Below are 15,896 nucleotides of genomic sequence, written 5' to 3' on the forward strand. Positions count from 1 at the left end.
TGCATGGATTACTAAGGAGAATTATCTCTAGCTGAGACAATAAGTTTGTTGGCTATTTTTGGAAGACTTTATGGAAGAAGTTGAATATTGAGTTAAATTTTAGTTCTACATTTCATCCATAGAATAATGGGTAGACATAAGTTGTAAATAGAATTTTGGAGAATTTGTTGACATTCTTAGTTGGAGATAAATTGAGTAATTAGAATTTAACTAATTGGCACAAGTGAAGTTTTCTTATCACAATTATGTGAATAGGAGTACTAGAAAGACAGCCTTTTAGATTATTACAAGAATGAAACCAAGAGGTATATCAAATTTTAAGCATATTTTTAGAGAAGAAAAGAGGAGTGCTAAAGGAGAAGAATTAGCTAAATTTATGAAGTATTTGCATAAGGAAGTGAAATGTAAGTTGGAACATAGAAATCAATACTACAAGGATGATGCAAATATATCAAGGTGACAAAATATTTTTGATATTGGTGATGAGGTGATTGTTCATTTTTTTAGGATTAATGAGGTATAAATAATAATTACATGTAAATATAACCAATATCAAAAAACAATAAATCACATAGAAGAGAACACAAGACATAAAGATTTAATGTGGTAAACCCAATATTTAGGTTATGTCCACTAGACACTTTTTGAAGAAAGATTGATTTCCTATTGGCACATATAGAAAGTTGAATATGAATAAGTTTAGTCCTTGTAATATCTTGAGGAGATTTGGCAGTGGTAATTCTTATGATTTTAATGTTTATCTCAGATTGGTTTTGACAAGTGAGTGTCAACACACTTCAACTATTTACTCAATTCATGTCAAACTAGTAATACATGTCAAGCATGACATGTACCTATTAGACCATGTTGAGTTGCAATAAGTGTTGAGTCACTCATATGCTAAGTCACTCGAGTGCCAAGTAGATAGACCATGTGAATTGATTCAAGAGATGAGTAAACAATAGGTGTCAAGTAATGCAGGTGTTGAGTCACAGCATAAATAACAGAGCATGCCAAGCATCACAGACTTCATATGCTAAGTGAGATAGTTTTGACATATTTTTTTTTAATGGCACAAACAACTGTGCAAACTATTTATGAGCTGAACTAAGTTTATATTTTAATATTTTGTAGATAAGGATGAATCTCTATTTGGATTCCCTATGTAATTACATGCAGCCAAATAGAAAATGGAAAGAATTTGGTGGCAAAATAGATAAATCTCATTCACAGATTCATACCTAACCCCAATCCACCTAAGCCTTCTTAAGGAGAATGAAGCCCTAAATTCTTTATGGTAGAGGAGAGTGAATGTGGAAGGAATTGAAGGAGTAAACAAGATAGTTTGCATGCAAAGTATTCAAGATGACTTAGAAGTTATGAAGAAAGAGTAAATTGTAGAATTAGTTCGAGAACAACTAAGGATAAAGAAAATGATACAACATTGCGACATTTGATCATGAAGGATCTATAAGAATTTTTTTAAAGGTGATCTATTATCAAGCAAGCAAGTGCTAATTGTAGGATCTGTGATGAGACATTTTAATAAGTGATTTTAGTTAAATCTCTTAACAGAGTAGTCCTAACAGGCTGTATGAAATCCTTTAATAGGGTGCTTACTTAGTTGTAAGTTGAAGTCCTCTAACAAGGCACACTTCTAATAGGGTGTTGAAATCCTCTGACAAGATGAGACCTAGCAGTCTTTGTAAACCTTTAACAAGGTAGATCATGCTTCATGGTCAAATCATTGTAACATTCATTGGATACACTTTATTACTATTGTAGCAAATATTTGTGGGTGTCAAATCTAAGTATGCCTTGATTTATAATGAACCTGAAATCTTATTAAGACTAATATATATTGTAGTCATTATTGTGCTAAGTATCATGTTTCAATTATATTAGGTTGATAAGATAAGACCCTATAGAATAAAGACTTGTATTGTCGTAACTTAGAAAACTATGTCAATGGTTTTCTAATAATTGATGGCTTATTAGGATAATTAAATAGATAGTATGAAAAGATGAATCGACACCAACTCTTGTGAATGATATTAATAATCATAAGATGAAAATTATTATCAAATTTGGATAAAGGTCTACACAGAAGAATTTGATATGATGTAATGTGATGAGTCAATTAGGTGGATATCTTAGTATTTATAAGGAAATATTTTATGAACCAATAAAATATAATTGATTTATTCTATGGTTGGATCTTGAACCTAGTGATAGGACTAAGAAAACATCTTGTCTTCTTGACATATTTGATACACTTTATAATTATCTCATAATGATAATGCAATATTGACAACAACCAAATGATATTTAACTAAATCAAAGGATATTAGTTGAGATGTTTTCATTTTGATGATTTTGACCTAAAATATGTATTTGGAACTAATTTCCATGTTGACTAATTTAATAGTGCAGATTCAACATTCCATCACTATGATAGGAAATGAATTTTGATTAGATACTAATATTGATATGCAGATTTTGATATTTTAATATTTTAAATATTTATGTTAAATTGATTACGTAAAGAAATTTCATTAAATTATGTTAATAAGGATTATGTAAAATTTTAATTCTTATGCATTTATGATATGTATTTTATATGACCTCCTCAGACTACTGATACTCAAGTTTAGTGTGCAGGAAGTAGAACCATGGAATTTTTTGGGGGAAATGAGTTCCAAACCTATGTGAACATAGTTTAGCCAAGGAAAATATTTGGAAGATTCAAAAGCCTCATTGTGATTTATTTTATTTTGTAAATGTAAGCTTACTTGTGTGTGAAATTGTTAATCTCAAATACACATTAGGATCATGCCATGATGATGTGGGATGTGATCTTATGTGTCACTTGACACTTCTAGGTTTTTTGTGTTAATGACATGTCATCTAGGGTTTTGGTCATGGTAGAATTTTACCCTAAAACAAATTATATCTTGTTAATGACTAAGTAAACCCACTTGACAAGGGATACGATGGGTCACAATCAAAGGAAATTAGAAATTAGACTTGACTAGGGTTTTGAAGGTTCATTAGGTGGTCCCAAAGTGACTTTTGTGTAAAAATAAGCTACCCATATGATAGTATAACATATTAGGGACCTAATTTTGACCATGTTAGTGCCTAGATAGCCTAGGTAGCCCCTTTACCCATGCATTCTTCCATGAATTCGAAATTGGAGTTGTCACATGTGTTCTCTCCCATGTTTCCAATAAGTCAAATATAGAAAACTTAGAGGGAGAAAAGTTTGTAAGAGGAAGTGGCTTGGTGTTTTTGCTAAAATAGTTAGTGGGAAAGCCGTATTAGAGAGTCTTGGAAAAACTAGTGGGGTGTTCACCCACTCTCTAAGTTTAGAGATAGTTAGGGTTATGGAGGAAGGCTATGGTAGCTCTACATCAACTATCATTTCCTTTAGCTTGGACCAAGGTTAATGCTCAATCATGGTCATTTTATTTTACTCTTGCATAATGAATCTGCAAGTATGAAAGGTTGTTATGGAGTCAAGGATTGTTATTGTAATCTTTTTGTTGTGTTGTGAACATGTAATGAATTTCATCTATTGTCTGGTTTCTCTTCCTTGATCTCTTTGTTTTTTTTCTAATGTTAAATTTGTTCATGGGTGTGAAGGCTTCACTCACCATTGGGAGGGAAGAGAAGCCTTGGGTGAAGGGGTTAGTTGGGCTCAACATTGAAGTTGAGAGAGTTTCCTCTTCGAGAGGGTCTTGTTGTTCATGGAGTATGGGCTCCATGGAAGCCATATGCCTTGTTTGATAGCCTTGAAGATGAATTTGTATTATGGGAGGTATAAGTGTATTAATGTGATGAAGGGGATGTATTTGTTATCCTTGAAGATGCGATATGAAATTGCAAATGTATATGTTGTTGGGATAAAGATAGAGTAACTGAGAGGGGGAGTAGTGAATCAGTTACTAACAAAAATTATTCACAAATCCCTTAGATGTCTTAAAAATCTAGTTAATACTGACACTCAGTAAAAAATAGTTGTAACTCAATAAATTAAACTATTACTTATCTTCAAGCATTCATGTATGTAACTAAAAAAGAAAATGAACACAAGAGACACCAAATTTAACGTGGAAACCCAATATGGGAAAAACCACCAAGTAACTAGTCACCAATTTTTTAGTCTTCTAAAGTGAGCCTTGTTAGGAGCTAACCCTATTAAAGGTTACAATACACATTGTTAGGTGTGACCCTATTAGAGGATTTAATCACCCTGTTAGGAGTGGCCTTGCTAGAGGTCTTTAGAACAATTCAACTGAACTATCACCTTGTTACAGGATTTACAAAATGGTTTTTAAACCAACTCTGTTAAGAGATTTGAAATCACTGCTACAATAGTTAGAAAGCAACAATGAATTGACCTGAACAAGATGCAACTAAATTTACAAATCTTTGTTCAACATCATTAGATCCTCCTTGATCAAATATGGCTCTACTTCTCCTCAATGATCTTTGATCATCCTTCAAATTTTCTTCCACAATAATCTGTCCTTATATCTCATTAATTCCACACTTCCATCTCACACACTTAGAATTTGTAACTTGACCTCTTAATTATACCATTTAGATTGTCAAGTTGGATCATTCACATGTTACATTTACCAATAAATCATACATCAATTAGCTACAAATATTACTCTAAACAAATAAATGTTATTTCATAAAATAATGAAATCCTTTACTGGTCAACCCTACTTGGTAAATATTGCTTCCAAAAATTTCCTAAGTTAACCTTCTTGACTCAGTTAACATTGCAATATCTGTAAAATCTTTTGGCTACCGAGTTTACTCGATAAGAACTAAATTCCTTCATGAGAGCTTGGTGAGGACTACTTCTACCATATTTTTCTTTGATGACCAAGTGAACTTAGTAAGAACTGTTTCTACCACATTTACTTTGATGATAGAGTGAACTCAATAAGAACTCTTTACTCAGTAGATACTAAAAGTTTCCTTCACTAACCTTTTGGGCTCGGTAGATTCTATCTTTTGCCTTGCCGACCTTCTGAGCTCAGTAGATGCTATCCTTTTTCTTGCTAACCTTCTGAGCTCGGTAGACTCTATCCTTTGCCTTGCTAACCTTTTGAGATTGGTAGACTCTATCTGATGACTGATATGACATTTGTGTGACATCAAAGACAACACATAATTGAACAATTATATCCAACATATGTGTATATGGATATAGAATTCTCCTCTTTGGAGAGCCCACCTTCACCCATTGTTTAATGATTCCAATGGAAAATCATCGTGTCAAACCTTGGAAGGGACTATTATGTATTTTGTGTTATGGTTTCATGCATTTTATGTGTGCATCCCATTTGGACTTTTTTCCCCTACTCAATGGGTGGCTTCATAGAAGCCTAGGATGGGAGGTGAGCCTCCATGGTTTCGAGTTTTGTGTTGTTTTGTGTAGGTGGTGGAAATGAACATCATGAAGGAGTTAGGGTTTTCTTCTCCATGGAAATGTTCCCAAATTTTCCCATGTCATCTTGTATATTTCTTGTGTTATCAAACATCCATTGTGCTTCCTTGTAATGTGAGAGGGAATGTTTCCTATTGTATATTATTGTAAAGCTGAAAGGTGAAATTTGAGATCATGTAAATAGTTGTATTTGCAAAAAAAAATTGTGTCCTAGTGGTATGAGAAGGGAAGAATCAATTTATTTAGAAGAATCCATCTTAATAGTTAGTTCCTTTCCTTGGAATCAACTAAGAAAAATGTATTCTAGTATGTTGGTATGTGAAAATTATTTATCTAATTTCATTAAGCTATTGCTTTGAAACTTTAGTAAGGGATTGATGTATTAAATGTTATATTTGATCTTGTTCAAGTAAACAGATGAATTCAATGGAGAAGATAAAAGACTTGTAGGAGTTAATCATCAAGCTTATAGTTTTATTTATCTATGATGTTTTTCAAGAGTTTTACCAACCTAGAAAAATTCAATATAGTGTTAATAATAATAGAAATTAACTATCCACAAGCATTTCATACCATGATACATTAAATTAAGGGAAGTGAAGCTAGAAGAAGTCATAACACAAGGGAGAAAATATCCCAACTAGCAAACATATACATGCATAATAACCCCTCTAGAAATTGTATGGAGAGGAAATCATTCCCCTCCCAATTACAGACCAATATTCTAATCCCAAGGATATTCCTTGGAATCTCTTTGGGTTCCCATAAAATATATCCCCTAAATCAAGTTAAATGTAGGGTAGGAATTACCTAGACTCACCTAAACAAAGGATAGTGACACCAATAATCATGTGACACTCCTTTTTAAAGATAAAATAAAGGAAAAACTTCAGTAGACCTATAAAAAAAAGGGGGGGGGGGAACACTTTTTATACCATAACACTAAATAAATAAACACCCCCAAAAAAAATAGTACTTAACCTACCACCCTTTTTCCTAGGTGGGTGACCAACACTCTCATGCAAAATAGAATATAAACATAGAAAAGTTAAAACAAATAAAAAAATGGGAAGACACTTACCTAATTCTACCACCTTCCTTCACACTCCTCACACTCCATCATGTCACACGTGGGAAGGGTCTCTTTGGATTCGTATACCCACACTTCCCTAGAAAAATGCATGACCTTGGGAGAAAGTAAAAAGGTGAAGTTTGAAAAGAGTTGAGATAGGACAAATCATAATCCCAAGAAAAATGTAGTAAGGGATTCCTCTCTTAAAGTATTGGTTTGAACACTCCCAAAAAGGGGGCCATATTGAGGAAAACATGCCTCACACATGTGGCACGTGATGCATTGGAGAGGCATGCCTGGAAAAGGGGAAGGGGTTAGTTGGTTAGGGGGAGGGTGTTAAGGATAATGGGGGGAATGTTATAGTATTTAGGAATATTTTTTAAGAATATTTCTTGGTAAGTGGTTAGAAACCACTTAGTAAAGTAGGGAGTATATTTTAAGAAGAAAATTTTATGGTTGAAGAAAAAATGGGGTTAAAACCTTGGGACTTGTTAATTAGGATCAGTATTTGATTTGTGTATGATTAAAGGGTGTGTTAGTGGAAGAGTTAGTTTTATTTTAGTATTGAGATATTTGCAAGTAACTAATACTATTCAAATAATGCTAACATGTTTAAATAGATCTACTAAAATCATAGAATATGTTACAAAATAATAATATTTCACCAACTCATTTTGTATAAATTTAATACATTGAGTTCATAATTAAATAAATGGTGCTCCTTGGATATGGAATACATACTTGGTAGTTAGAGTAAGTAGGGTTGTAATCCTAGCAAATTTCTAATTTGTATAGTGGAAATTGTGGAGTAATGATTTAAACATTAAAACTGATAATTACCATAGTTGATTAAGTTTAAAGAGATAATTCTTACATTCTACTATTAACACACATTTTTAATATGTGATGAAGAACCAATGCTAAAGATGTATTATGTAGAACACTAGGGGTCAAACTATATATATGAATTATTCATTAAGAGTGGTGGTCTTGCTGTAATTATTGAACATTAAGGATATGTACATAGTGTTAATAAAGCTTTTGAATGTACAATGGAAATTTTGAATAATTACTTATTAGGCATACCCATTTTAATACCATTTATTTATGAGTTTACAAGTTTCATAAAGATCTTATGTGATTCTCTATAGATGCAATAGTTGACCATGAGGATAGGTTGCTAAGTTATATTGATATACTGTTATGACTTTGATAGGACAAAGACTTGTAGACATTCATCCCTTTCTGAAATTCATTACTATCTGGCTCATTGTTATAACGTAAGTACTAATAAATATAACATGATCTCCATTAAATTATTTATGTTATGCTACTAGAGCCATCAAATGAAAAAATTTATCTAGTATTAGATATTCTACCAAATTGTAGGTACATGACACACTATCATTTACACTATATCACCTAAGACATAGTTGTAAATATTAAAGCAATCTAAGCATTGTTAATTATATTAATCTATGCCAAATCAAACCCCTTGAGGGTCACCTTCAATTTAATGGTTAATGAGTGCAATACCCTAGTGGTGATAGCTACTACTGGAATACCCTTGTAGTATTGATACTCTCCCTAGCCTAACTAATGCTATGTATAATTAAATTAGGAGTTAGGAGTAAACCCAAGATGTTAGGACACAATATGACTATGAATTAATGCATTTGAATGCTCTTTTATCTAAAAACTCTAATGGAAACTTGGCTATAGGAGATCAACATACTTGCATGTATATGTTAGATGGTGAATTCCTAATTTACCTTCTAAACATGAACATAAAAATAAATAAAAATTAGTTGTGGTTTGTGCATGAAAGACTAGGCATGAAAATTAGCATGAATGAAGATTCAAGATTTTATTAGAAATTCAAGATAAATCTCTAAGTTTTTCATGTTGTTGCCAAGTATGAAAAGTTTCCTATATGTGTAGAGTGGAATGCTAGTTGATGCCAAGTTATCAGACCAGGTAGTTGATGTTGAGCCTGTAGTACCTATTGAGTGATGGAAATGTTAATGGATGTCGAATGAGCCTAAAATTAGTTATTGTAGAGCTTGCAACTGTGTAAGAACTTAGCATTAAATGCAAGGTTTTCAAAGGGTATATGATCAATTTGAGCTCACTTTTCATCATTTCAAAATTGAGAAAGAGCGAGAGGAGCTAGAGGTGACCTAAAATTTGTTAGAAATGATTGCAGAAGATTTGTATAGTGATTCATTATTAGTTCATCAGATTTTCTAAGATATTTATCAAAATTTAAGCTATGCAGTTTAAATTTTTATAACCTATAGCTTTAACTCAAGGAGTGGGGGAAGACAAAGAAGAAGAGGAGATTGTAGGTGTTGAGGGAGAAGAAGCCAAGGAAGCACCTATTTTTTCAAGTCATAGAGGAGGAAGGCCAAGGCACAACCCATAGGAAGGGCAAAGAAGATTATAAAACCAAGTTAGCCAAAGCCTACTAGACTTACTACAAGGGCCACCACATGTGCAACTACCCAAAAGGCCAAAGAAAAGACCAAGAAAATAGAGCAAGGTGGATAGTAGTAGAAAAGACAAAGAAGGAAGTATGTGTTTCAACTAGATTCTAGGGAAGAGGAGATAGAATTAGATGATAAGAGTCAATTCAAGGTGGTAAGTCACAATCCTCTCTCAGATCTTGAGAACTTATGTGAAAATGTCAAGAGTAATGTTGACTTTTCAAGTTTTAATCATATTGATTTTGATAAATTGGGGAAATAAGAGAAATACCAAGTGGAAGAGGCATTATATGCCATGATGTCAAAGTTTAAGAACACTCCACTAGAATTTACCAACTCAATACCTAAAAGCCTATATGACATTGCTAAGCAAATATAGCATTATTGTCTAAATGTAGAAAGAAAAATCATGGAGACAACACTAGCCCAAGAAATTCTAGAGTTGATAAAAGGAAAAATTGCTAAGGTTGTTAAGAAATATGAAGTTAGGTTTACACCTAGATATAGATCCTTTAGCATTCTCAAAAATAATATTGAAGATGTTGTTAAGAAATCAACATAACTGTGGAAACTCATTTAAGGGTTAACCACTATCAAGAAAGGAGAAGTTGACCCTTTAGATGACAAAGATGATGATAAGGAAGAGGATGATAGAGATAATATAGTTGGAGGAGAGATAGAGAAGCAAGATGGTGACAAGGCAACAACTAAGCAGCGACAAGAAGAACAAAGTGTACATAACACACAATTGTTGAGTGTCAATCCTCCTTATGACACAGCCAAAACCATTGAAACTATAATTATTATGGATGTCTCTAATCCATAAATTAAAAACATCAATCCTCTTATTACAAAAGATTTAAAGAAGATTTTAGATCAATCTACTTTACAAGAAAAACTATGTGGCAATCCTATTTTGGTTAGCATAGAAGAATTGCAAAAGGTAGTAACTGATGTCACAAGGGAAAGGGTAAACCCAAAAGAACCACCTTCCATCATCCCTTTAGTTACTCTTGTACAACCTTTGATCCAAATGATAGTAGGTACATCTACTAAGGTTGGTACATTTGAAAATAAAGTGGAAGAGAAAGACACAAGGAAATAGGATAGATAGATTCATTTGTACCTATGGCACAAGAACAAGGTGCAAGCCAAGTCATAGTATTAGACTAGGGAAAGCTTAAAGAGATAGAAAAAAAGGTAAAGGAACAAGTGGAAATCCAAGCACTAGTAGCCTTACCAACATCTGGCACTCCTTCTACACAAACTCTTTAGAGGTTGAGCACAGATGCTACTCCATTGCAGATCTTAGTGCCAAGCCCAAGCTCATCAAATGTTGACAAGGTAATACATTATGGAGACATAAGCCTTGATGAAGAAATTTTTATTCTAAAGTATGATTATGATACTATTATATTGTAACAAATAGGCATTTTACAACAAGCCTTAGAAAGAAAAAAGAATCATGAGATGCTTAGGAGAGAACACATGCAGATGAAAGCACTTGAAGACATCAATGATATCTTTCTAGATGCATTTAGCCTACCAACTCCTATAAAGACCAAGACACTAATAGAACAAATGATAGTTGTAGTGAAGAAGGTTAGTAATGAAGACCTTGATACAAATACAAAACTATTGGAATGGTCTAAAAAGAAGTTTCAGAGAAAAGTAAATGAGAAAATATCTAGTGAGATAACACTACAAAAAATTTCATTAGCAACCAAGATTGAGGTTGTGAAGAAGGTACTTGAGAATATACTCTTATTGTACACAAAACTATGTAATCCTACATTCTTCACCCAAGAGACCAGAAGTCACATCCTAAGCCTGGAAAGCCAAATATCTGCATCAAGTCCAAGACTACCTACAAATCCTACTCAGAGTCAGAAGCATTTTAGAACATTTCTTCAAACACAATGTTAGTTAGCTATTGTAACAGTAGATGAGGCTAACATTAGAGCCAAACTGACAAGTATTTAGCCTACCCTCACCCAACATATGGAGATAATGTATCAAGATAAGAAAAGGGGAAGAATAGCAATAGAGAGAACACAATAGAGTAGAAATATACATTTTTGAAGTAGAAAAGAGAGAGCATATTAGATGGAAGAGTATCAGTATCACAACACATTAAGTCAAAGTGTATCAGTAGAGACACATTTACTTAGAAAGGAGCACAGATTTTGGATGCAAAATAGATATATTAACTCAAGGGGAGTTATAAAATTTTGAGGTATACAAGTTAGCCCAAATTTTTTGAAATTTTTTATATAAGACAAGTCATGGATATGTTATTCTTGAGAGATTAAAGATCATATTGTATATTCAAGTGTTTTTGACACTCATGTCAAAGGGGGAGATTGTTGATCTTAGATTGATTTTTACTAGTGACTATCAACACACTTAAGCTATTTACTTAGTTCATGCCAAACTAGTAATACATTGTCGAGCACATGTAAATATTAGACCATGCCAAGTTGTAATAAGTGTCAAGTCACACATATGTTGAGTCACTCATATGCCAAGTCACTCAAGTTTTGAGTAGATAGACCATGTCGAGTGATTCAAGAGCTCAGTGAATAGGGGATGCTAAGTAATGCAAGTGCTAAGTCACAATATAAATGATAGAGCATGTTGAGCATCAAAAACTTCATATGCTGAGTGACATAGTTTTGACATATTTTCTTGTCATGGAACAAACAACTATGTAAACCATTTTTGAGTTGACTTAAGTTTATATTTTCATATTTTGAAGATAAGGATGAATATCTATTTGGATTCCCTATGCAATTACATGTAGCCAATCAAAAAATAGGAAGGATTAAGTAGCAAAATGAATGAATCTCAATTGTAGATTCATACCTAACCCTAAGCCACCTAAGTTTTCTTAAGGAGGACAAAGCCCTAAACTCTTTATGGACGAGGAGAGTGAATGTGGAAGGAATTGAAAGGATGAACAAGATAGTTTTCATGCAAAGCATTCAAGGTGACTTAGAAGTTATGAAGAAAGAGTGAATTTTAGAATTAGCTAGAGAAGAATAGAGGATAAAGAAAAGGATATAAAATTGAAACATCTAATCATGAAGGATCTATAAGACATTGTTTAGAGGTGATCTGTTATCATGCAAGCAAGTGCTAATGGCAGGATCTATGCTTAGACATTTTAACAGGTGATTTCAGTTAAATATCTTAACAGAGTAATCCTAATTGGCTATATGAAATTCTTTAACAAGGTGCTTACATAATTGTAATTCTTTAACAGGGTCCTTTAATTGGCTGTATGAAATCCTTTTCTCTTGTAATTCCAACAGTAAAGTGAATTGGTGACATGGATATATCATCTATATTCAATGTTTCTGATTTGTATGTGTAGTGTTAATCTAATGGAGAAGTTGTTGTACTAAGTAACTATCCTAAGAAGTAGATGAAAGAGATTGAATGGATTTTGAATCAAAGAGATGAAAAGGGCACAAGATGGAAATATAACATGGAGTATTTGGTCAATTGGAAGAAAAACCTATTGAAGATATTGCATGGATTTCTCAATCTAAGTTGGATTCAACTTAGGTTGTGATTTTTTCATGAATCAAAGAATCATTTATTTCTACCCTGGGTGTGTAATGCAATACCATAATCTGTTGTTTGGTTATCCCATTCACTTTAAAATGCACATGCTTGATGACTTCCTTGAACCTACTAAGTATCTATTGTTGTGGTTGGTTTGATGGATTTGGTTTTTCTTCTTTCACAAAGTTGTCTTGACTTGGCTTGGTGTGCATGTTCATCAAGTGATCCATTACTTCATTCATCGAGCATATTCGGTGGCTTGTCTAAGTCTTTTCAATGATGCTTTATTCTTTGTTCATCAAGTTGTCCTTTAAGTTCCTCTTTGAGATTCAAACTATGTATTTAACTTGTGATCTTGATTTAATGTATGGGATTGGTCATTGGAAAGCATGTGGACCTATTTTAGGTTATTGATTTATCCAATGTAGATCTAGAATCTTCTGTAAGCCATTTTGGAAAGTATAAATAAGGAGTTAATTCCTAGGTTTGGGTATGATTCTTGGTGGAGGTAAATGAAGTCTAGTGGAATGTGCATGATGTATGGATAATCCATTATGTAATTAAAATTTTATAATTGGTTGCAACCAGAAAGGCCTTACAACTCAACATGTATGATGTAAATTTTTGAGTTAATATAGATTCATTTTTTCCTCTCTTTCTGGCATTATATCTTGGTTAATTTGTTTCTATTGTGTTATCTCAACAAGGTTTCATGGTAACAGGGTGAGCCTTTGTCTCTACCTATCATCTTACCTTGCGTTAAAGATCCTTTAGCTATTGGAGTTGGAATGAAGGTTGAGTATGTTTGGAATGCAATCTTCTGTATTCATAATGATAGTAGTATTTCCTTTGTTAGCTTTAGAAATGATGAATTCATTATCAAACATGAACTTGGTGAACATAAGACACTCAATCTAAGGAATATTTCTCGTCAATAATTTTACTTGTCAAATAGAAACAATGTAGTCTAGTCTATCTTTCTCAACCATCTCATAAGGAAGAATACAAATCATTTTCTCAATATTAATGAGAAAGTAAACTTGAAGAATGATGCTAGGAAATAAGAAAAAACCAAGGCCCCATTTCAAGAAGTTAAAGATGAGGGGATCTAAGACTACCTTGGAAAGATTAACCACCAACATTGAGTCTCAATTAGAGACTAAGTGGGGCTTAAGGGAACTATGTGGTTAGGGCACATGAGAAGGAAAAATAATTTTAATGGGTCCTTATTGTATCTAAGAGTGATGCACACTAAAATGAGTACAATAAATAGAAAGAAAAGAGTGAAGCCTACATTTTTAGCTCTATATGAACATATATAAATGTGTTATGAATTGTCAAAACAATCTCAACATTATTGCCATGATAAAATTGGTCATAAATAATGGATCACACTAAAAAATCCATATAAGTAAAATAATAGTCATTAAAGATCTTGTGCTCATGTTTGAAACAATGCTAGATAGAACAAGGAATAAAATTTTGTTGACATGATTGGAAAGTGCAAAATTTGATTTTTGACATTGATGTCAAAAAGGTAAAGTACATTGTGAAAGGGGGAGTTAGCATATTCATTACAATGATGACAATGTTGGTATGTGCTGATCAGACTATTGGAGATAGTTAATATGGCACATATATGATATTCAAGTAAAATATTTATACAAGTAGATTTTCAAATTTAATTTTATACAAGAATAGTTACATATATATTTATATACGTGTATGCATCGAAGTCATAATGGAAAATTCCTTTGGCATGTGGTGTTGTGGGTTGTTGTAGGTATAATGTGGCATGAGTTCATATGTTCTAAAGGACATGTTCATGAAAGAAGGTGAGTTTGGTTTAAATGAGATCCAATATAAGAACATATTTAGGTATTGGATGTTTGCATAGTTGTTATGGTTATATGTTATTTTTAATTTGGTTGATGGTTGTCAAGTTGGGTTGGATACTTTGGCATAATGCTTAATTAAAGTCTCAATGCAAACAAACTAGATGGAGTTTGAAATCAAGGTTTTACAAAGGTTTCCACTTCATGTCATCTTGGTAATAGGAACTTGTACAATTTGGATAGTTCATGGAACCAATACAATAGGAAACTGTAACTACATACTCATGGGAATAAACTATCATAACTTTATTTTTTTGACTTAATATATTAAGTCATTTATTAATCATATTTGTCACTTTAATTCAAAAGGTTGGCAATTCTTCTCAAAAATATATGATTGGGTATGATATTCTAGTTTTGAGATTTTACAAAGAGAAATACCAACAACTAGCTACAAAAGGGACATGTTTTTTCAACTACCCTATAGTGATCATAAAGTTCGTTGAAAACTAATTAAAGTGAAGGTTAGCTGAAAAATGAATGATTCATTATTTTTCTTTTAAAAGATGAGGATGGAAGAGTCAATAAACAATAAATGATTGCAAGTGTATGATTTTGATATTTAAGAAATAAAATATGCATAGAGATATTGTCGTGGTGGAGATGAAATGAATAAAATACAATATTTCTTGTTGTTGATTTGTACAATGATGTGAATAGAAATAACTAAAATAAATATATCAATGATCTATGGTGTGTTATTAAGACAAATACTTAGATATTGTATGATGAAGGTTGTTGTACAAGGAAACACTAGATTGAAAAGATTTTATGTATAGTAGTACTAAAGAATTCATTTTGAAGAGAGATTATGATGATTAAGATTTGAAGATTATTGTACAAAGAAGGTGATAATTATCAAAAATATTATTTCAAATTTTACTAAATGGTACAAAATTCAATGAGTATGATTATTGTTTTAGACAAAAATGTGTCTATTCACTTTATGCAATGTGGTATGTGAAGACTCATAATCTGATTTTACTTTTGTCAATACTATCTAAGTTTTTATAATGAAGTGAAATTTGATCATACCAATGAATGAGGTTTCAATTGCAGCCTACCATTGAATTTTTTTCTTTTAAATAGATTACAAGGTTGTCATTTAAAAGACACAACATTGATTGTAAGTGTTGATTTTTATTATCAAGTGTGGTGAAGCAAGGAAAAAGATCTATGTATAGCAACAAATGTGTAATATTATGCATAGAAACAAAGTATCCCTTTGATTTCACATAATTTTTGTTCTTTGGAAGGGGTTGGTGCTCCTAAAGTTTTCCTTTGAATCTTTGGTAGTGAGGCTTAATAAGATTATCATTCATAGTGATTTTTCACCCTTTAATTGTTTTCCCTCAAATATTTGTGTTCTATTTTATGCTTATATTCTTCTTATGTTTTGTTGGTAA

The sequence above is a fragment of the Cupressus sempervirens genome, chromosome 1 (assembly GCF_028749045.1).
Source record: "Cupressus sempervirens isolate cs-2001-9-10 chromosome 1, ASM2874904v1, whole genome shotgun sequence".
Classification (NCBI taxonomy): Eukaryota; Viridiplantae; Streptophyta; class Pinopsida; order Cupressales; family Cupressaceae; genus Cupressus; species Cupressus sempervirens.